The sequence below is a fragment of the Chelonia mydas genome, chromosome 2 (genome assembly GCF_015237465.2).
Source record: "Chelonia mydas isolate rCheMyd1 chromosome 2, rCheMyd1.pri.v2, whole genome shotgun sequence".
Classification (NCBI taxonomy): domain Eukaryota; kingdom Metazoa; phylum Chordata; order Testudines; family Cheloniidae; genus Chelonia; species Chelonia mydas.
Window position 1 is genome coordinate 198,595,064 of NC_057850.1, and position 23,812 is coordinate 198,618,875.

General features: G+C 42.6%; 1 long non-coding RNA gene across 1 annotated transcript; it reads right to left on the reverse strand.

Annotated features, from left to right (window-relative positions):
* Positions 1 to 1,083: 1,083 nt before the first annotated feature.
* On the reverse strand, positions 1,084 to 23,055 carry LOC122464700. Its single transcript, XR_006288977.1, has 3 exons — positions 22,866 to 23,055; positions 1,730 to 1,806; positions 1,084 to 1,344 (listed from the first exon to the last, which is right to left on the reverse strand). It is a non-coding gene; the product is annotated as an uncharacterized LOC122464700 (long non-coding RNA).
* Between the last annotated feature and the right edge of the window lie 757 nt (positions 23,056 to 23,812).

Below are 23,812 nucleotides of genomic sequence, written 5' to 3' on the forward strand. Positions count from 1 at the left end.
AAAACGTCTGGGGGGCGGGGGGTAGGAAAAAACAAGGGGAAATAGGTTGCCTTGCATAATGACTTAGCCACTCCCAGTCTCTATTCAAGCCTAAGTTAATTGTATCCAATTTGCAAATGAATTCCAATTCAGCAGTCTCTCGCTGGAGTCTGGATCTGAAGTTTTTCTGTTGTAATATCGCAACTTTCATGTCTGTAATCGCGTGACCAGAGAGATTGACGTGTTCTCCGACTGGTTTATAGATGTTATAATTCTTGACATCTGATTTGTGTCCATTTATTCTTCTACGTAAAAGAATAAATGGACACAAATCAGATGTCAAGAATTATAACATCCATAAACCAGTCGGAGAACACGTCAATCTCTCTGGTCACGCGATTACAGACATGAAAGTTGCGATATTACAACAGAAAAACTTCAAATCCAGACTCCAGCGAGAGACTGCTGAATTGGAATTCATTTGCAAATTGGATACAATTAACTTAGGCTTGAATAGAGACTGGGAGTGGCTAAGTCATTATGCAAGGCAACCTATTTCCCCTTGTTTTTTCCTATCCCCCGCGCCCCCCCCCCCACGTTTTTGTTAAACCCTGGATTTGTGCTGGAAATGGCCCACCTTGATTATCATACGCATTGTAAGGAGAGTGATCACTTTAGATAAGCTATTACCAACAGGAGAGTGGGTTTGTGGGGCGGGTGGGGAGAAAAGCTGGCTTTGTGCTGGAAATGGCCCAACTTGATTATCATACACATTGTAAGGAGAGTGATCAGTTTAGATAAGCTATTACCAGCAGGAGAGTGGGGTGGGGGGAGAGAAAACCTTTTGTAGTGGTAAACACCCATTTTTTCATGGTTTGTGCGTATAAAAAGATCTTCTCTACTTTCCACAGTATGCATCCGATGAAGTGAGCTGTAGCTCACGAAAGCTTATGCTCAAATAAATTGGTTAGTCTCTAAGTTGCCACAAGTACTCCTTTTCTTTTTACCTAAAGTACTAATTTTCCATTAATATAAAAAAAGAGACACAATCTGAGAAGTTAAGTTTAAGAATCTTCTGTTTTAAATAGTATGAAGTAATACAAATAGCACTAACATCTACATTTTGCACTATCCAATCAAATTAAAGAGAACTACATTAATTAAAAATGCAAATGTTCACAGAAGTTGTTTTGTTGCATTCAGCCATCTTATTTATTATACAGAGTAAGTGCTAGTACTGATTTAATATTTGATATGTTCCTTGTTGGGGTGTTCTTCTGGGGGATGGAGGTAGGGTTTTTTGAGACTGTCATCTCTGATAATATGATCCTAAATCTGGGAAAAGTGTAATGCTCTTTTCTTTGCCTGAACAAAATTAGAGAAAGATTATACACAGTTCACAGCCCATACTAACGCACATCAGGCATGCAGGGACTGAAAAGTTGGTGCAGCAGAAGTACTCTTTGTAATCTCTCTTAAATACATTCAGAGATCATGCCTTCTAAAAATGTTAGTATTGTTATTGTTGGTGAGTTTAAGTATTATTCTTCATCCAAATCCCAAAGTCTTTACTCATGACCTACTTGGGAAAATCCTTCACTGCCTTCAGTGCAGCTGCAGTTAGGATTTCGGGACTGGGCCTATAGTGAATAAATAGCACATACTGCTACCTTCCTACACCACCTGAGTTTTCTTTGCCTACTTTTTCTTTGTTCTTTAGTGAGTCTATGGGAGAACGTATTATCATTACACAGTCAAGGCACTAGATTTGGGTTCGATTCCTGGCTCTGCCATTCCTTTGGATCTCTCTGGTCCTCAGCTCCCAGTCTGAAATATAAAAACAGGAGTGTTTCAAGGATAAACTAGTTAATAATTATGAGGCTTTCAGATACTACAGTGTTGGGGGCCACTTTGTACCTAGACAAATAAGTGGGACAATCCTGACTAACTGGGGACAGGTCTTGAACAGCTAAACAGTAAATAAGAGATCCAGTTCTACAGCCTTCTGCCGAACAAGACAATCAGTGAAGCAATGGGAGATTTGCCTGCATCAGAACTGCAGGATTAAGCACTAGCTGGGACATGATCCCATGAGACTGTGTACAGAATTAGCTACGGCAGGTAAGTGTGCTGCTACAATACGTTGAGTCTCTTTTCAGAGTATAACAGACTATTACCAAAATGAGACAATAAAACTCTCCTCTTAAATCATAGCCATGAAATAAGACCCACTCCAAATAGCTGGCATTGAGAGTTTTGCTATAGCCATTAAATGTTATATTATGGAACGGGATAACATTTTCATTTCCACTAGGGGGAGTATTACTAAAGCAGTACAATGTGATTTGTGGGCACAAACATCAGCATTTTTCAAGACGGTGTTTTCCTTTTCCACTTCCCTTGTAAAGATAGAAAAATCTCTCTATTCCGTAGTCATTGCAGGCCAGACCTGTACTCATACTGAAGTCCCTTTGTCAGGGCAGCCATGCGTAATGTTTAGGCCAAAATTTTCAAATCTAACTGTCTAATGGCAAGATGCAACTCAGAGTACCAAGAACAGGATTATGGAACAGAATTTAAAAACAAATACCCAAGGTTCACACACATTTGCGCACACAATTCCTGCCATTGTGCATGCAAATTGAGTATTGTACAAATGCCTCAGTTTATCTAACTTCTCCTTCTTTTTAACTGAAACAATTGACACGCCTCAACTCCTAGATCTCTTAATTATATCTGTCCTAAGGTTCATTCACTCTTACAATTCTGGCAAACGGTGAAATAGAAGAGTAATACATATGCCCTAGTCCTGCAAAGCACAAGTGCAGGGGTCTGTCTGTGTGGGTCAGATTATGGGATCATGGCATAAATTTGTCAAAATATGACTACATAGTGATTTGTATATGCAAAATGTCTGACTTTCACACACAATTATGGTAACTATGACCATAAGTTTTGATCCACAAAGAAGCATATATTTCTACATCTTGTGCCTGTTCGCCTTAAAAATGGGGGGGAAAGGGAGGGGAGGGGGGCTTGAGGGGAATTTGGCCTTTTGTATCTTTTAAAAACAACATTTGAGCAAGCAGTTAGTGAAATCCTTCCCAGAATCTCAGCACTTCACTGCAAAACTCTGGAACAATGTACCACTAACACACTTGCCTATCAATAAAAAAATTACTGTTAAATTGAAGATATACCCACATAATTGCAGTCTTAAAGAACAGAACCATGAGATTAAAAATATTTTTCTTACAAGTGGAGATAGACTCTAATATGGATGTTTTGCTACTGAGAAAGTGAAGACTCATAGGCCAAAGGAAGAATGGCTCTTGAGGTGGGATTTTGAGGTAGGTAAGGAGTCCATTAAGTGGAGAGAGACTATTCCAATTAATGCGACAGTGTAGGAAAAAGAGGGGCAGAAGAAAGTTTGATATTTATGGTGTATGGGGAATGAACTGGATAATAGGAAGAGGCGCTGTCAGGGAGACAAGGACGTGTGCATTGACAGAACAGCCATTCTGGAGCCTGAAATGGACAGGAAGCCTCTGAAGAGATTTCTGAGAAGAAGGTGAGGAAATTTGTTCCAGCATTTCCAGGGATAGGTGCAGTATGTGATATGGTGCAGTTTGGACAGATAGTGAGGAAGGCAGAGAAGAGGTGGGCCAGGCACTGAACCCCAGGGGTGCACACCATAACAGTGAGAGCCAATGGCAGAAGAGAGCCTGCTGTTAGCTAGAAGAGAGGGGCAGTTAGATAAACAGGAGAAGGAAAAATAATAAATGAGCAAATTTAGGCGCAGCTCTGATTTTCATTGCTTTACTTTTCTATTCTATTCAATGCCCCTTTCAGGCTGTACGTTCAGGGCAGAGGGGAGGAAGGAATCTACTTAATACCTTTTTCTCTTTTTTTGAAAATATTTCTCTCCTCCCTCCCCCACATCCCCAACTTCCACATCCTTCAATCACTGGACCTATTTCTCAATTGCTGGTCATAATCTTAACTGCAAAAGATATCACTCAGACAGGGCCAGATTTACTATATTGATGAAAACTATTTCACTAGCAGAGCCCACATTACACTCTGCTGTAATGAGAGTTGACACAGTACAGCTAGAGTAGTTGGAAATTATATACCCTGGCCTGATCCTCCAAGTTCCTGAAGGCCCTGGAGCCCTTTGGACTTCAACAGGAGTCAAGGGCATCTCACAGGCTGGGACCTTGTATTTACTCACATTCTTATATTACAAAATGTAAATATCCTCTTTTCCATTATAACAAAGCTTGAAAGTGTAGTTGCCATGTTGCTCACGACCTGGGAGCCTGGGTCCAGCTTTTTATTTTTTGCTTTTACTGGTGCATTAACAGCAGTTCTTGGGAATTGGAGGCGTTCCCATGGAAACAGCCTTGATTTGGTGATATAACTTCAAGTTGCTGGTGTTAATCTATGATGTGCTCATTAAAATAAACTCTTACACTCTAGCTTCCATTTAGTCTTCAGACATTTTTTGAGGCAGTTGAACGAGCAGAATCTCTCTTTTCCTTTTGACCAGATCTAGGCATGTGCCAAAGAGGAGGTTGAATCAAGTAGGCACATTTACTTTTAACATAATTTATCTTTTTAAATGCAGCTGTGTTCATAAAATCCAAATGTACTTTTACTGCTAATAGTTTTAACTGGCTTTACGTGATTTGAGAACACGGAGCTGTAACTATTACATGCTACTAAGGAGCTCATTCTTTACCTAATGTTTTGCAACAACATCATTCATCCCAGGATCTCAACATGCTTTGTATTATGGCTAAAGGTGCTAATGGCTTTTACTTTAGGAGTCACTGACATTTATGAACCCAGGAGGATACTCAGTTAGGATGATCTGACCCTGGTCACTGGAGGGGCCATACTGAGGGCATGTCTGCACTGGCAGAGTTACAGTGCCGGGAGTTATAGCACCGCTCAGAGAGCGCTGAAGGGAAACCGCTGTTGTGTGTTCACACTGTCAGCTGCCTGCGCAATAGCGTGTTCACACTTGTGGCACTTGCAGCGATATTCAGAGTGTTGCACTCTGGGGAGCTATCCACAGAGCATTTCTTCCTTTTCTGCCACTAAGACTTGTGGGAAGACGGAGGAGGTTGCGGGGCATCCTGGGTCCTGTCCCAATGCGCCGTGATGCATTGCTTTGCATCCCAGCAATCCCTGTGCTTCCGTCCACATTTGGCACCATCTTTCAACCGTTTGTGTACTGCGCGCCCTGCCTCTTCGGTTTTCAGGAATGGATCCCGCACTGTCGCCACGCATAGTAGCTATGACACAAGATTGCTTGTGGCATTCACGGAGGTGCTGACCACAGTGAAACACCACTTTTGGGCTTGGGAAACAAGCACTGAGTGGTGGGATCACATCATGATGCACGTCTGGGATGATGAGCAGTGGCTGCAGATAAGGATAAGGAAAGCCACATTCATGGGACTGTGTGATGAGCTCGCCCTAGCCTGGCAGCGTAAGGACAAGAGAATGAGAGCTGCCCTGCCATTGGAGAAGTGCGTCGTGATTGCACTGTGGAAGCTGGCTACTCCAGACTGCTACCAATTGGTCACTAGCCAGTTTGAAGTGGGAAAGTCGACCGTTGGACTTGTGTTCACGGAAGTGTGCAGGGCTATTAATTGCATCCTTCTCCGAAAGACCGTGACTCTCCACGAGGTGGTGGAATCTCCATCCTTACAGGTTTTTAAGACCCAGCTTGACAAAGCCTTGGCTGGGATGATTTAGTTGGTGTTGGTCCTGCTTTGAGCAGGGGATTGGACTAGATGACCTCCTTAGGTCTCTTCCAACCCTAATCATCTATGATTCTATCACTCTGGGCCATGTGCATGACACTGCAGATGGCTTTGCAAAAATGGGCTTCCCTAACTGCGGAGGGGTGATAGATGGCACACACATTCCAATTCTGGCACCAGACCACCTAGCCCCCGAGGACATTAATCACAAGGGGTATTTCTCAATGGTTCTCAATGGATCACCGTGAGCATTTCACAGACGTTAACACAAGCTGGTCTGGAAAGGTGCATGATGCACGCATCTTTCAGAACACTGGCTTGTTCAGGAAGCTGCACGCAGGGATTTTCTTCCCAGACCAGAAGATCACCGTAGGGGAAGTTGAAATGCCCACTGTGATCCTGGGAGATCCTGCCTACCCCTAATGCCATGGCTTATGAAGCCATATACGGGGCAACTTGACAGCAGCAAGGAGCAGTTCAACAACAGGCTGAGCAAGTGCAGAATGACTGTTGAGTGTGCTTTTGGCCATTTAAAGGCCTGCTGGCACTGCCTATATGGGAAGCTGACCCTGGCCAATGACAATATTCCTATGTTTATAGCCATGTGTTGTACGCGCCATAATATTTGTGAAGGGAAGGGTGAAAGCTTCACTCAGGGCTGGACTGCAGAGGCTCAGCGCCTGGAGTTTGAACAGCCAGAGAGCAGGGCTATTAGAAGGGCGCAGTGTGGGGCCGTAAGGATCAGGGATGCCTTGATGCAGCAATTTGCAGCTGAAAGCCACTAATATTTGTTGCGATGCTCGGGAGTGCAGTGTTTGTAATGCTAGGAGGTGACTGGTGCAGATGATGAAATATGAAGCTTTAACATTATTGTCTGTTGCTTCGCAGGGCTCTGTTTGCTTTCAAACCAACACAATTTTTTTATTAAAAAACAACCACCTGCGGAGAGAGTCAAACCAAAAAAACAACCCCTCAGCAGTGAGGAGTATGGGGGAAGGGAAGGTCTCAGGAGGAGGTGGGGTCCTGGGACAGCTAGAGATTTGAGTATGTCCAGGGATCATGTCCAACCTTTTCCTCTGGAGTACAGTGCAGCGGGTGCTGTACTTCAGCAGGGCCAAACTGCAGAGGGATGGGTGTTGAGTGCAGTGGGTAGTGGGAGTCCACAGTCTGTGAGGGGGGAGGAGTGGAATGTTGCGGGTAGAGACTGGAGCCAGGAGGTTGATAAAAGTGTGTTGGCGGTGTCTGGGGGGAACATGGGAAAGAGTTTTGAGACAGTGGCTGCAGGGGAGGGCAGGCACGGAGCTGCTCAGTTTGCAGAGCTAGTATCGCCTGAAGCGTGTCTGCTTGGCGCTCCATAACGTTTAAGAGCCGCTCCGTGGCTTCTTTCTGGCATGCCACATTCTCGTTTCAGTCCCTCATCTCGCTGTCCCGCTACTCCTTCAATTCCTCCTTCTTGGCTGTGGAGTGCATCATAACCTCACGCAGAAAGTCCTCCTTAGTTCTTCTTGGCCACTTTCTAATTCTGCACAGCCATTCAGCTGCAGATAACAAAGAGGGTCATCTCTGTGAAGTTTAAACGCAACATTTTACAGAAGCAGTATTGTTTGCAACACACAGAACACTGATTCAGTGATTTAAAACACAGCCAGTACTCACACACCTGTCACTAACAGGCTGACCCCAGGCAACCACACATGAGCCACAAGTCCCCCAAACTGGTGATTAGCCACAGGGGCAGGGTAAATCATGGACGCTGCTGCACACTGGGCACATGGCTCTTGGGGAGAGCCAGCACTGTAGGAGGGGCCTGATAATCATTCCTGTCCCCACACTTTTCACAGGATGTGATCATTATGGAAGATATCTCGCTGCTGAGGGTGAGCAGTGGTTTGCCCAGTATCTCCATGAGAGTTTCCTGGAGATCTGAGAGAGATTCCCGGGAAGTGAGAGAATCAATCAACAGCCTGTTCAGGCACTCAGACTAGGCATGTGGTGGTATGTGCATCACAGAGACACAAGTCTGCTTTCTGCAAACCTCCTGCCTCCATCAACTCGCTTCAGCAATTCCCAAAATCAGATCCACCTACCGGGGTCTCCTCTCCTGTTTGCGCTTCACCAACATCTGACAGCTGTGACTGGCTAGCCTCCTCTGGGGTAGAAAAGAGCTCCTGGCTGCATGCATCTCTGACCTCTGAGTTACCCTCTGCCTCTGGGTTCCCCACCCCCTCCACATCCAAGATGATGAAATTCTCTCAAAAGTTTTTCATAAATCAGAAAAACATTAATTGAAAATGTCAAAACCTGAAACTGTCAAAAAGTCATTTTGTTGGAAAATTATAAACCAGCTCTGCTAATATATTTTATTTAATCACGTTGTGAGGTCTCCACCTAGTTCTCTCTCGGATGAACCACTATTAACAATGAAATTCAAAATTTACTTGGTGAGCCACAGACATCACCGATTTGGTTGATAATGTACCCTGTCCACCACACACACACACACACACACACACACACACACACACACACACACACACACACACACACACACACACACACACAGTCATTTGAAAATTTATTACCTCTACATTAAGATGAGGATGATATGGATTTGTCAAGTGGTGCCATTACCATAGAAACAGATATAAACTGATACAAATATTTCAAAGCAGCCATTTTGACCTGTAGATGGGGTCATTGTTCATTAGTTCAATGACTATTATTTCAAGACATAAAATGGGATCTTTGAGAATTTGAGGTCACAGCTAAAACAAAGTCTAATAATTTATACAAGTATCATTGAAATGTAATAGATTGGTGATATTTCTAGTCAACATCTTGTTCACCGTTATGATCTGTCAGAGTGTATGGGTTACCACAGTCTTCACTGCCTTGGCAGATACACAGTTCTGTGTAGGAAGATTTAACATATCAAGAATGTAGACTGGTATCCACTTGGCGTAGTTGAGCCTCTTTGCAGTAAGTAGTCTGGAAATGCATGTGGGGGGTGGAGGGGGGGCGGAGGCAGGGGCAAAGAGAGAGAGAGAGAGAGAGAGAAATTTCCAAGCTTCAGAGGGATAGCTGTGTTAGTCTGGATCTGTAAAAGCGGCAAAGAGTCCCGTGGCACCTTATAGACTAACAGACGTATTGGAGCATGAGCTTTCATGGGTGAGTACCCACTTCATTGGATGCATGTAGTGGTAATTTCCAGAGGCAGGTATAAATATGCAAGGAAGAAACAGGCTAGGGATAACAAGGTTAGTTCAATCAGGGAGGATGAGGCCTTCTTCTAGCAGCTGACATGTGAACACCAAGGGAGGAGAAACTGCTTTTGTAGTTGGCTAGCCATTCACTCTTTGTTTAATCCTGAGCTGATAGTGTCAAATTTGCAAATGAACTGAAGCTCAGCAGTTTCTCTTTGAAGTCTGGTCCTTAAGTTTTTTTGCTGCAGGATGGCTACCTTTAAATCTGCTATTGTGTGTCCAGGGAGGCTGAAGTGTCCTCCTACAGGTTTTTGTATATTGCCGTTCCTAATATCTGATTTGTGTCCATTTATCCTTTTACATAGGGACTGTCCAGTTTTGCCGATGTACATAGCAGAGGGGCATTGCTGGCACATGATGGCGTATATTACATTGGTGGACGTGCAGGTGAATGAACCGGTGATGGTGTGGCTGATCTGGTTAGGTCCTGTGATGGTGTCACTGGTGTAGATATGCGGGCAGAGTTGGCATCGCGGTTTGTTGCATGGATTGGTTCCTGAGTTAGAGTTACTATGGTGCGGTGTGTAGTTGCTGACGAGAATATGCTTCAGGTTGGCAGGTTGTCTGTGGACAAGGACAGGCCTGCCTCCCAAAGCCTGTGAAAGTGAGGGATTGTTGTCCAGGATGGGTTGTGGATCACTGATGATGCGTTGGAGAGGTTTTAGCTTAGGACTGTGTGTGATGGCCAGTGGAGTTCTGTTGGTTTCTTTCTTGGGCTTGTCTTGCAGCAGGAGGCTTCTGGGTACACGTCTGGCTCTGTTGTTCTGTCTTCTTATTTCCTCTTGTGGGTATCGTAGTTTTGAGAATGCTTGGTGAAGATCTTGTAGATGTTGGTCTCTGTCTGAGGGGTTGGACCAAATGCGGTTGTACCTCAGCGCTTGGCTGTAGACAATGGATCGTGTGGTGTGTCTGGGGTGGAAGCTGGAGGCATGAAGGTAGGCATAGCGGTCGGTGGGTTTTCGGTATAGGGTGGTGTTAACGTGACCTTCACTTATTTGCACCGTGGTGTCTAGGAAGTGGACCTCCATGTAGATTGGTTCAGGCTGAGGTTGATGGTGGGGTGCAAGCTGTTGAAATCGTGGTGGAATTCTTCCAGGGTTTCCTTCCCATGGGTCCAGATGATGAAGATGTCATCAATGTAGCGTAGGTAGAGATGGGGCATGAGTGGACGAGAGCTGAGGAAGCATTGTTCTGGGTCAGCCATAAAAATGTTGGCATATTGTGGGGCCATGTGGGAGCCTGCCCATAGCGGTGCCACTGGTCTGGAGGTATAGATTGTCACCAAATTTGAAATAACTGTGCGTGAGGATAAAGTTACAGAGCTCACCAACCAGTTGTGCTGTGGCCTCATCAGGGATACTGTTCCTGACAACTTGTATTCCATCTGCATGTGGGATGTTTGTGTAGAGAACCTCTACATCCATGGTGGCTAGGATGGTGTTTTCTGGAAGATTACCAATGCATTGTAGTTTTCTCAGGAAATCAGTTTTGTCACGGAGATAGCTGGGAGTGCTGGTGGCGTAGGGTCTGAGTAGAGAGTCCAAATATCCTGACAGTCCTTCAGTGAGAGTACCAATGCTGGGGTGTCCAGGGTTTCTACTACCCAGGGATCTTGGGTAGTAGATAGAATAACCCTGGTCGGGGCTCTAAGGATATGTTGATTTGTTCCAGTGTTAGTGTAGGGAGTGTCCTCAGTAGATGGTGCAGTTTCTTAGTGTATTCCTCAGTGGGATCTGAGGAAAGTGGCCTGTAGAATTTGGTATTGGAGAGTTGTCTGGCAGCCTCCTTCTGGTAGTCAGACCTGTTCATGATGACAACAGCACCCCCTTTATCAGCCTCTTTGATTATAATGTCAGGGTTGTTTCTGAGGCTGTGTATGGCATTGCGTTCTGCATGACTTAGCTTATGAGGCAAGCGATGTTGTTTTTCTACAATTTCTGCCTGTGCACATCGGTGGAAGCATTCTATGTATAGGTCCAGACTGTCATTTCAACCCTCAGGAGGAGTCCGTGTGGACTTCTTCTTCTTGTGCTGTTGGTGGGAGGGTATTTGTGTATCAGTGTGCTGTTCAGTGTTATCTTGAAAGTATTCTTTGAGTCGGAGACGGCGAAAGTAGGCTTCCAGATCACCAAAGAACTGTATCATGGTAGTGGGGGTGGCAGGGCAGAAAGAGAGTCCCCGAGATAGGACAGACTCTTCTGCCGGGCTGAGTGTGTAGCTGGACAGATTGACAATATTGCTGGGTGAGTTAGGGGTACCACTGTTGTGGCCCTGTGTGGCAAGTAGGATTTTAGACAGCTTACTGTCCTTTTTCCTTTGTAGAGAGGTGAAGTGTGTAATGTAGATTTCCTGTCTTATTTTAGTAAAGTCCGTTTGTATGGAAGGTTGGTTATTTATGAGAGTCTCCAGGTTGGAGAGCTCCTTTTTGATGGTTTCCTGTTTGCTGTATAGGATGCTGATCAGGTGGTTCCTCAGTTTCTTTGATAGTGTATGGCATAATCTCTCACTGTGGTCTGTGTAGTATGTAGATAGCAATGGATTTTTCACCTTCAGTCCCTTTGGTATGATGTCCATCTGTTTGCATTTGGAAAGGAAGATGATATCTGTCTGTACTTGTGCAAGTTTCTTCATGAGGTTGATGGATTTCCACTCATACGGCTAAATGCAGTGCCTTGCATGGTGTCAAACTTCAGAGGGGTAGCCGTGTTGGTCTGGATTTGTAAAAGCAGCAAAAAGTCCTGTGGCACCTTATAGACTAACAGACGTATTGGAGCATGGATTGGATGCATGTAGTGGAAATTTCCAGAGGCAGGTATAAATATGCAAGAAAGAATCAGGCTAGGGATAATGAGGTTAGTTCAATTAGGGAGGATGAGGTCCTCTTCTAGCAGCTGAAGTGTGAACACCAAGGGAGGAGAAACTGCTTTTGTAGTTGGCTAGCCATTCACAGAAATTTCCAAATCATCCTCTGACTCAGCCATTTAGACGTAGTATCTGCAAAACCTGGAGAAAGTGATCCCAGAACTTGAATGTAGGAAACTGGGCATACCCCCCAGGTCTGAAATTCCTCCAGTAGTGGTAGCATATGCTGGGTTACAGCATCAAGTTCTTTAATGACACCTTTTGAGTGTCAGCTAACACTTGCCAGACAAATGCTGGAACTATACGAGTACCTCCTCCCTGCTCACACCACTTGGCAAATGAATAGCGTTTCAGAGCGCACAATTGCCTCAAATGCCAGAGAGTCAAGCCACAAAGAGCACAGCTGAATTACTTACGACCAAGTATTTGCTTGTCGTATAAGCTGCCTACACACCAGAATCAACAAGATGGTCTAGCCATCCCCAAAATTTCCCCAATACGTGCAATAAAACAACACAGGCTGTGAAGACCACCCGGGTGAATCCCATTGGTACTAAGTTAATTTGGGATAGTCCATATCACTTGCTGGGCAACAGATAGAGCGGCTGATCCATGGTCCAGGCAGCATGCTAATGTTCTACAGCTGCTGACATTTCAGCACTGTAGTATGGACTGTGGCCCTGTCAGCTGGTTTGATTTGATCTCCAGAAGAGGTGTATATACAACTGCTGTGTAGCTGCTCTTTGCTGCAAGCTTGTGATTGAAACCAGTCCAAAATGGAGTCAACTGATTAACAATATCAAATGTCATTTCGTATTGGTAGGACATCACAAAGTAGTAGTCTTAAAAAGACCCAAAAAAAACCAAACCAAAACAAAAAACCCACCACCAGGAGAGATCTCAGACCTGTTTATCTACAAATGAACCTAATTTATTTTCTCAAGTGCTTTTTCCATGGCAAGCTGGTTCTGGATGTGTTCTAGGTTTTTCATATGCTGAGTAAGAGACTCTGTTTGCCCAGGGAAAGTGTGTGACTTTTCTTTCCCATGCTACAATGATATTTCTTGTGATGCTGGACTATTTGCAGACTGTTCTTGAAATACCACTCCAGTCACTGAGTGGAATGTATTCTTTTCATCGGTGGTTTCTACATTCTACATAGATAACTATGTTTTCTTCAGGCTGCTGGAAATCTCACCCATGAAGAACACACCTCCCTGAAGACTACTTCAGATTTTGCAGCACTAATGATAAACTATCTCCAGTCATCATCATTGATGCAGAATCCACGAAGTTGTAGTATTAAATTAAATTGTGAGACCCAGACTCAGGGTGTAGCTGTGCAGCCAGGCTTATGTGCAGTGATGTGATAATCTTAGAACTGTTAAATACTATGCACTCTGCATTTCAGAGGCACCTTCTTTGAAGGTCTTCTGAAGGATGATATGGCTTTGCATAATACTCTGAAGCTTTCTTTTTGGCTATTTCAGACGAAGGATTGAAGAGACATTATACAAAAAACACTTGTTCTTTTGAAAGCTGTTCATCAGGCTCACTTGCCAGGAGAACATCACAAAACACTTGGATGACTTAAGTTCCTGATTCAGACGGCTGGCAGCTTGGATGACATCAGCTAATGGCACTGTGCTGCACAGAACAGTGGTAGGCTTGCCTTGTCCATGGGATGAAATTGCAGAATCAGTGGTTTTCTAGACTTGCCTGTAATTTGCTTCTGGAGTAGCTTGCAGTTTCTACATCTGAGAGAAGTACGGTTTTATTCTCTCCAAGCTGCTACAAAGCTACAACATCATTGTCTCTCTCTTCAATCAGCTGATAAAATAAAATGACAAAAGGTGACTATTGTTGCAGTGTAACCAGATAGTTTTGATTTAAAATTCATTTTACTCAAGTAGAAAGAAAGGCATGGTAAGTGACGATTGCCAAGGGTGCAGTTTAAGTCTTTCACGGGTATTCTGGACAATAACATGTGATTTCCTGTTTGGAGCGCTGCCTCCCTTAGATGGTCGCTCTCTCAAAATGTTTCTATTTTTCCTCAAGCAAGCAAACAAACAACAACAGGACCAAGCAGTGGAGAACATGCTCCTTCTAGTGGCTATAGAAGCAGGTGAACATGATTGAATCTGATCAAATTCAGTGTCTTTCCTGAGTTAAACTCTAACATGCCAAATTCAACTTGCTTGAGTAGTTCTGAAAGCAATCCCTGTGATAGGAGTATTAGATGATTTGCAAAACTAGAAAAACTCATTCAGCAGCCACCAATACAGTTCATCTCTCCTGGCTTCTGCTGCCAGCATCACAGAATTCTGTCCAGCACTAGCAGCTTTTGACGGTTTTGCATTTTTTTGCTTTTATTGTGAAATAACACAGTTTTCAAAGTTTGAGAGCTTTTTCCTCCTTGATGTACAGTTTAAGCGGCTTGTATCGTCAATGTCTTTCTACTGTAACTTTCCTGTAAAGGTAAGATTCCCAAAGCATGTTGTTAGCATTACCACCACACTTTCCATTTTGTACAAATATACAGACATATCTAACATAATTTGTGCTTAATTACTTTCAGAATTGTCATTTTTGTTTAGTGAGCACTTTAACTGAAGCCCACTGTTTTGTCCTCTCTAATACTAACCTGTGCATAAGCATCACTGAATTAAAAAGCTAGTTTCTAGAATATTTCAAAGACTAGTACTGCATGCATAGACAATTACAAATTAAAACCTTCTACCAGGCAGACTAGATGCTATGTTGTATGTAGCAAAGCATTACATTAGGAATTCTTGTACGTTTATATCTACCCATTATGCGGTACAAACTCTGGGCATGCAATTTACTGCTACTGGTTCACAACCTTCAGTGTGAGACTGATCTGCTCAGTAAATTTCAATTTAAAATATAGAAAATTATAATCATTTGTGAGATGCTTTGACAATTAAGAATGTGATGTGAATATATTTCACATTAGTATATTGCTAAATGTTGATATTTGCCACTTTGCTATATGTTAAGCAGCTTAATTATTTCTCAAAATACCTAATGCAAAACCAATAAAAATCTTTTAATACATTGTCCTTTGGTAGCTGTGATCACTTAACACCATATTAAGGTGTTGAAATTAACTTCAGGAGTAAGAACTTAGTCAGTCATGTTGCAGTGTTTCTGAAACTGTGCAAAAAACTATTTTCTCATTTTGGTACCATCATTTCACCTCACCTACAGGCTTACAGCACCATTGGACAGCTCCACATCATACCTCATCTAAATGTACATAAAATAAGCTTTCAAATGATATATGCTGTGGTTGTGTGTGGGTACATTTAACTCCAAAACTATGGCCCTTTTTGGAAAATTGCAGCATGCCTGTACCTGAATAAGTACCTATGAGTTTGGCCTATGATGAATAAATTTTTAAAAAAATAAAGCCTAACTTTATTAAATAAAGCCTAACTAACTATGCTACAATATCTGGGGCCATTTTGGAGAGAAAAATGTCCCAGTGCGTGTGCAAAAAGTCAGAGGACATGATTAGGTGAATATGAATGGAATACAGAGCCTTTCACCTCTTGGTCAGCGCTTCAAATCCAGTTCACAGTTATTCTCAGATAGCTGTAAGTGGCCTGTCTGAAGTGAATTGTTGGTAGAACTGGTGGCAAAATGAGAAGTTTCTGTGGAAGTTTTCAAGATGTTAAAAGTTGTTTTTGTTTCAACCCCTCAAAAGATACTTTACTTTTAAAAAGAGTTTCCACAAATGCTAGTTTCCAAACTTTCAAAAAATGTTAAAGATCCAAGAATGCAGAATATTTTTCATGAGAAATGAAAATAACATGGACAAGTCACACACAAAATTAGAAATAAAAAAAGCCAGTTTTCAGGAAAAAAATACTTTGAAAGTTTTCTGCCAAGTGGTCTCTCTAGCCACATTGCAGACATTGGCAGTCTCAACAGAAGGGTGTGAACAAACATGGAAATTACCCACTCACTTCTACAACTAGTCCATCCAATTGGCAGGGACTGCTCGATCCTTCCCAGGACATACATAAATTGTGAGCTCTCTAAGGCAGGGGTTGTTTTTTATTCTATGTTTGTGCAGCACCTAGCACAGTGGGGTCCTGATCCATGACTAGGGCCCCTAGTCACTATGGTAATACAAATAAAGGTACCAGTGTTATTATTAAAACATATTCCCATGTCCAGGACACTCCAGCCAACCAGCCCATTTTACAAGTATGAAATGCACTTGAAAAAACAAAAGATTAAATAAAATCCAGTCCGGTTATTTCTGAGGTCAGTAAAGTCATTCTATGGGACGGCATGACCCACCATTAATCAAACTGCCCCTGGATTGTATTAAGAGCAGGCCCCATAGCAGAGAGTCTTTCTATGAAGTCACCGGAAAAATTTTCAAATTTCCTTTTCCTTTACAATATTCCATAGAAGGTTGGTGCCAAACTCCACAGGTGCTCAGCACAAATGAACCCAACACAACACTTTTGCCAACTGAATTAGTTTCAGTACAGAGGGCAAAATGACCTTCCTGCAGAATCATAGCCAACCACTGTTTGCTAGCAATCCACTAGCACCTCTAGATTGCAGTAGCTGCCAAGTTTACTCCAGCCAAAGATAAAGTCACTAACAAAACACCATCTAAAAAAAGTTTACAGGCAACAAGGTCATCATGTCTCCATAGATTATGTCCTTGTCCTTTTACCCAGCTACTCCTCTGTGTGTGTTAACAGCCACTTTCTGCCATTCCCTCTATCTTTGCCCTGGCACGTTATACATTTTTTTGTTCTCCACATGGGATCCAGTCAGACATCTAGGGTGAAGTCCTGACCCCACTCAAATCAATTGTAGTTTTGTTGTAGACTTAAGGGGAGTCAGAATTTCACCCTGAGTATCCTCACTAATGAAACGGCTACTTTTCTTGGTATGGTCAATGATGTTCCATACCTATGATCACAGACCCCTGTCTCAACTCACCCTACAGTGGCTGATCATCTTCTGCTCTAATTTATATCTGATTGTAACAATTTCACTGAACTGAAGGGGGGGAAAGGAGAAGTTTCCCCTTACTCTTTATTACAGAGCACCTCAAGGACCACCTTAACTAGTATTTAGCTTAGCTATGATTTCTGTCTAGGACATCTCAGGGTCATTCCTAGCTTGAACTCCAGATATTATGGATAAAACCAAATCTAAAATGTCATTAACTCAGTCTTTAAATCCTTGTATCTCCTATCAGTTTACCCATCCTGACAGTCTCCATATTCCTATGTCTTTGATTCATCTTTAACTCAGAAGATAAATTTGATCTTAGTCCATAAATCTTGGAGTCATTCTTGACTGAATAGAATTCCCAACACCTCCATTCTCTGCAGTTCTTAGTACCTCCTCCAACACACAACTAGAGTTTATCCTCACTCACCATCTCTACTGAAATCCTTTTTCATTTCAACAGTTTCCATCTTGATGATAGCCATTCTCTTAACATTGTATATAAATCACAATTCTGTAAGCTTCAGGGAACATAGAAGGTTGAGGCAAAACTACTAGGGTCAGAAAAATGGGATCACACTAATAATCATTTGTTTATCTCCAATGGTTTCCTGTCCATTTCTGAATCTGCTTCAGTTTTACCTTCCTGTTTTTCATAGTTCTCCATGGTTTTGTTGCACTCTACAATCAGACCTAATATCCATCTACTTTAATGTCTGCTCCTGAAGTCTTAGCCTCCTCTTAGTCCTTTAAAGTCTTCCTTTTCACTTCACTTTAACGGTCACTGCAAAGCACTTAATGATATTTTGTACAAAAAAAAGACAATAATGTAGAAACATATTGAACTTCCCTGTACATTGAAGAGATAGCAAGAGGAAGAATTTTAGTACAGCAGAAAAAGGAAAAGGCCTGAATATAAACAAATCTATTCCCAAAAGTAGTGAATCCCTTTTTAAATGAAAGAGTACTAAACTGAATGAAGCAGTTAAAAAGAATAACTTCTGGTAGATATGGAGGAGTCATTTCTATAGTTCCATTCAGCCCCAAAATATTTTGCCAACAATGAGAGACTAGTCCAAACCAATCCCTGTATGTAAGCATCCACAGATTTAGAATTCAATCTTTCTTTAATGAGCTAAAAATCAAATCCAGAGGCCTGATGTGGATCAAAACTTTGCAGCTGGGGGACTCTCTCTACAGATTATACGTACGGAATCTTCTCTCCACAAATTATATGTACAGGAATCTTCTCTCCCACTACTGACATGCAGCTATATAATAGTATACAGCAACACTGCAGAACAGTTTAGACACAAAGATCAAGAAGGTTTATGGCTGGCAGAGGTAGGAGCATCAAAATACTGACCATTCTGCCAATCTGCAGCAGCTAACCACCTATTCAGATGTACTTGGTTCCACGATGGAACACCTGTGAAATCTGCCCTTAAGCCTGGAAATCAGGTTCTGGCTTTCAGTAATGTTATTGATCTCAGACAAGCTGGTCACAGCACATCAGATCAGTGATTAGGAGACAGTGGGCCTGATTCATTACTTCAGTACTGTAGTATCATGCTGGTGCAAATTCATTGAAATCAAGTGAATGACACAACACAAAACTAAAGTGTATTCAACTAAATATTTAATTGGACCCAGTAAGATGATCCTTATCCATTGGAGACAGCTGCCACGATTATGATTATTTTCATCCTGTTTTTCTGTGCAAAGAAACTAAGTGTATGTTGTGTGTGAACATGTCATGTCTGGTGTGAAATCAGAGTTTCATAACTTCTCGTTTAAAATGTGTATAAAAGATAAACAGGACTTGAGTTCATGTGAAAGCACTGTCCATTACTGTAATAAAGGTATGACACACACACCCCTGAGAGGCTGGTCTTTATTTCCCACCTCACAACCTGATTCAGGTTTACAAAAGGTTAACAACCTTGTCACATGTCAGAGTTCAGTACCCACTGTGGTCTGTGGCTACTGACAGCTGTTATTGTATAAATGAGAGTAAAAGTGAACAGGGTGTAGTGTTTTGCACTGCAATGTATTCATTTAATACAGGGGGAAGATGGCAAAATAGCCCTAGCTCATTTGACCAACACCATGGCTGAATTTAATGTGCTTGAGGTACCCAGATTCTGCAGAATGCAAGTATAACCTACTGGTGAGCACGTTCTGTAGGTCCCTCTCTGTGCTGATCCACAGAGGATATCAATGGCCACGACCTTGGCTCTTTAGCTCAAGCTGTAGCGTGGACACTTTTACCCCTGGAAGTCCCCACCTGGTGTGTCAGCTAAGATGGCAGCCATCACACAAGAGTGTATTCAAAAATAAGACAAGACAGTCTACTAAACGTGACCAGAGATAGCCTTACTTAGCAGCCCTGTGAGTGCTTTAATCTACCCATTCAGTTTATCAGGGTATTAATGAATTTCGCTTTTGCAATTGTGTGCCTAATTTGTTCTTTCAGCAGCTGAGAGCACAGATCATTAACCCACCAATGGCCAGATACATAAAGGGCAGAAACAGCGATACTAAGAGTGCCTTGCATCATTATTCCCCACTAAGGCCTGGTGTACTGGTAGTTTTTGTACCACTTTAACTACACCAATGTAGTAAGGCTATGTCTACACTACAGCCTATGTCAGCATAAGTTATGTTGCTCAGGGGTATGAATAAACCACCCCCCGAGCGACGTAAGTTACAACGATATAACCGTTCATGTGCACAGCACTATGTCGGCGTAGAGCGGTTTCAGCAGATGTGCTGCAGCTGCATCAGAACAGCTGCACCACTGCACAGATAGACATGGCCTAACAGAGTTAAAGTGCACAAGCTCTGCAGCGTAGACAGTTATACCTGTATAAAGGTGCCTATATTGGAATAACTTATTCCCCTCAATTTAGCAATGATACTGACAGACCAGGGACAGTTTAAAACAGGAGTATTTTATGAAGCTTTTGCCATAAGTAAAAATTACCCCAGAAAACAAGTACAAAAAACCCAGCTTGCACAAAACTATTTCAGGAGTCCTACAGGAGCATACCACGCTGCAGTGACGGCATCCCTGCTCCCTCAAGCTGGCTCCCCTCTGACCTTTGCAGTACGGCTCTAATCCTTAAAGGGACAGGGTCCAGGAAAATACTGCCCTGGCATTCCATCTAGTTCTTAAACAAAACATTCACATGAAAATACTTTTACATACCTGTTTTAACTTGAGTGCTACATAAGTACCTGTATACCAGTAAGGCTCTGGCAACAATAGAGAGAGTTGTATTGCTTTAAACTCTATCTGCAGCACAAGAACTGTTTAGACAAGCCCTAAGTGATTTTGCTTTGCTAATGGTCAAATTCTGAACACAGAACCTGTTGCAAAATCTACGGAAGTCAGTAGAACTGGATCAGGCCTTAACACAGTTGCAGCTCCCACTGAAGTCAACAGAAGTTGGCCCTGCAAAACTGAGCCCAGGAACTGGCTCTAAAAATATAGAGTGACTAGATATAGGCCACATTTTTATACTTGCTCTCTGGGCAAACCTTCTGTGGGGGCTGACCCTGCGAGCTGCTAAGCACCTGCAGCTCCTCTCAGGATGAAGCCTATTGTTATCAGTGGGGCATAGCTATTGTGGAGGGATGGTAGTTCATGATTCTAACTTGGTAGGGCCCATAGCTGTAATGCAGCGCTCTCCACAGAATGGAGTTTGACCTCCCTGTGTTAATAACCCCCTCCCCACACCATCTTTGGATGAGGTTCTTTCTTTCCAGAGTGGGAAGGACGACACAATCACTTTGTTTTTCCCCCATTTTTGTAGCTGATTGCGGTAAGCAGTCCAGGTGGTTGCTCACCTCACAGTGCATTAGCAGCAGGGACATTTCACAATACCCCGTTCCATGGATCACCAGAGACGTAAAAGGCTGTCTTTGTTTAAGCGCTCAGGAGGAGGCCACAGTTGTGGCTTGACAATATACTTGCCTTCTGTTAGAGAATGTGTGTGAAACTTGAGATTTCCCACCCCAACCCATGAATATTAGATAAAAAACAGAGATAAACAGGAGAGGATTCATGATTATGCAAGTACTGCATTTCTCAAAGGCTGGGATCCCAAGTCACTTTTCCCTCTAGCACAAAGCAATAAGTCCCAGGACTCAGCGGTGCAATGAAATTCAGGACAATGGATCTCTGTATGGGCTTCTTAAGCACAGTCACTGTATCTGCACTTCATGAGTGAAGCATGCATATGCCAGACAGTATAATTTTTAATTTCCTGTGGGCCATTTTTTTATTCGGTCAAATAGGTTTTTATGGCATTTCTTCAGTCTGAAATCCAGAGGAAACATTCTGATGTTAAACACTCAAGAAAGTAAAATTAAAGGAACACAAGTTGGGAAAATGTCGTTTAAATGGATAGTGTTGTAAATAACATGTGATGTTCATGTACCAGAGACATGAAAGGGGTGGGGTGGGGAGAACCTCAGTGCTTTGACTCTATAAACAGTGAAAACTGATTATATGCATTTAGCCAGTTGTCCCTGTTTGCATGGGGTATCTCAGGAATGAAAAATATTAAAAAGCCAAGCAAAGAAAATAAAAAAAAGAGGAAAACCTGATTGTAACACCACACTTGTGGCTGTGGATTGGAAACATTGTTAGGGTGGCTTAGGGGCAGGTGTAGCTTTTGAAGCTCCTTTTAAACTCACTTTTTACAGCTGACCAGATTTCAAGTTGACGGTCTCCTTTTAAGGATCAGTTAACTTGCTTGCTGTTGTGCAATCTGGCTCCTTTACATTCAGTATAGTTAGTGAAAACAAACCCAACTATTTAGCATACTAGTCTCGCTATTTCCATTGCAAGACTTATACACTCTAGATAACGTTTACTAGTACAGAGAAGAGTTGCGATTGCTTAACAACAGACAAATGAAGTGATTATATAGACAACTTGAAATCCATCCAATGAGAATAAATGTGTTAAAGTCAAAATTTACAATGGCTTTTCTTAAGGACTTTGAAGGAGTTGCACGTTCCAGTTGCAATCGCCATCTGGATAAACAGCATCAGTAGCTGAAGCAGTCTCTCATTTGGCTTTTGACTGTTTTTACAGTTTCCAATAAAGCATAAAAATAGTCACCCTGAGTTGTCCCATCATGATATGCACACAGATATTTGTAACAACTTTTTGTTTTTTTAACATTTTGGGACAATCCTAGCACATCATAAAACTCCCGGCTTTATTGTATCCTTTCCAGTATTTACAATACATTTATATGATTGAATATTTTGATCTGCACAAACTTTTCTAAGCAAGATGATACACACATATCATTGATTTGCCTCTAACAATGAGCAATTAAAGCAGCACTGTACGAGCAGCATTAATTCCCTTGGATCACAAGGTGGCGCTCGCTTTTTAAAAAGTTACGAAGGCTCAAGTAAGTAACTGACTATCAAATTTTCCAAACAGGAAGAAGAGCTCAGCAGAGCTCAAAAGCTTGTCTCTTCCACCAACAGAAGTTGGTCCAGTAAGAGATATTCCCTCACCCATCTCTCTTAAATTTATATAAGATATATACAATGTATACCTGAGACCTGACCTCTCCCTACTGAACAACAGCACAACTGATCTAAATGAGAACACTACTCAAGTTCTGTTTTCTTAGAATCACAGGACTGGAAGAGACTCAAGGCAGGACAAAGTATTATCTAGACCATCCCTGACCATTTTCTTGACTTGTAGTTGGCTGACTCTGAGCCTGGGCTTGGTGTAGTCTCTTTGGCTATGCTTATACTGCAATAAAAGAGCCACAGCACAGCAACAGCTGGCCCAGGTCAGTTGAGTTGGGTTCAGGGGGGCTAAAGACAGCTGTGTAAATGTTTGGGCTCCCTGTGAGCCCAAGCCCCCATGAGCCCAAGTCAGCTGACCCAGGCTTTGAGACTTGGCACTGCAGGTTTTTTAATGGCATTGTAGACATACCCTTTGGGTCTCTTGTCCCTTTGCCCCATAAAGGAGCCCCCACTCCTGAGAAATCCTTCTGTCCCTGGCAGGAATTCAGTTCTCTCCCGAAGTCCCCTCAGAGTCCAATTACTTCTAGTCCCTGGCTGCATGCCGCAGAGCACTGCTAGGAGCAGCCTTCTGGGGCCTCTGCCTCATGTCAGCCTTGTAGTGTCAGTCTGTCCCCAAACAGAGGCTTGGTTCCCGGAGCTCAACAGCAGCTCCTAGCAGCCTCACCTCCTGGGCAAACTCCTCCCCTCCCCCCGCTCCTTGGCAAGTTTCACTTGTTTAAGCTCCTCTTCCCCAGGCAGACCACCTTCACCTAATTGTTGCTTCCTGAGTGCAGACATGCTCATTAGTCTTTCCATAAATGGGATGAGGGCATGTCCTGTGACAGACCTCGTACACTTAGTAATACATGGGATAATGCAGAAAAGTGCCAAAGAACTACAGGCTAAAATGAAACAATTTGGATTTTGTAATCTGTCACTCTTGGTTTATTAATAAGGGACATGTCATGGGACCATATGAGGGTTTTGGCCAAAATAGATTATAAACTGCAATTTCTATGATCTTGGGAGAAGCAGCTGCCTTCCTATACAGTGTAATTTAATTCACTGTCTTTCAGAAATAATTCTTGGTATCAAAACCCTAACTCTAGAAGATCCATTTTGAAGCTAGAACTAACCGCTTCTCTTTAGCTGGCAGCAGATGTGTTGAGACCAACAAATTTGTGCAGGCACAAATATTATTATTCTCGCTGTATAGTTATTTGCTCTCCAAAGAGACCCTACTATGTCAACAGGTCCCAAATGTATGCTACTTTACTGTAAGAATTATAAAGAAAGTAAATATATATGGAAATACCTAACAAATTATCCAGGTGAGAGAATTTAAATTAGCTAATCTCTCTCTCACCCCTCTCTGAT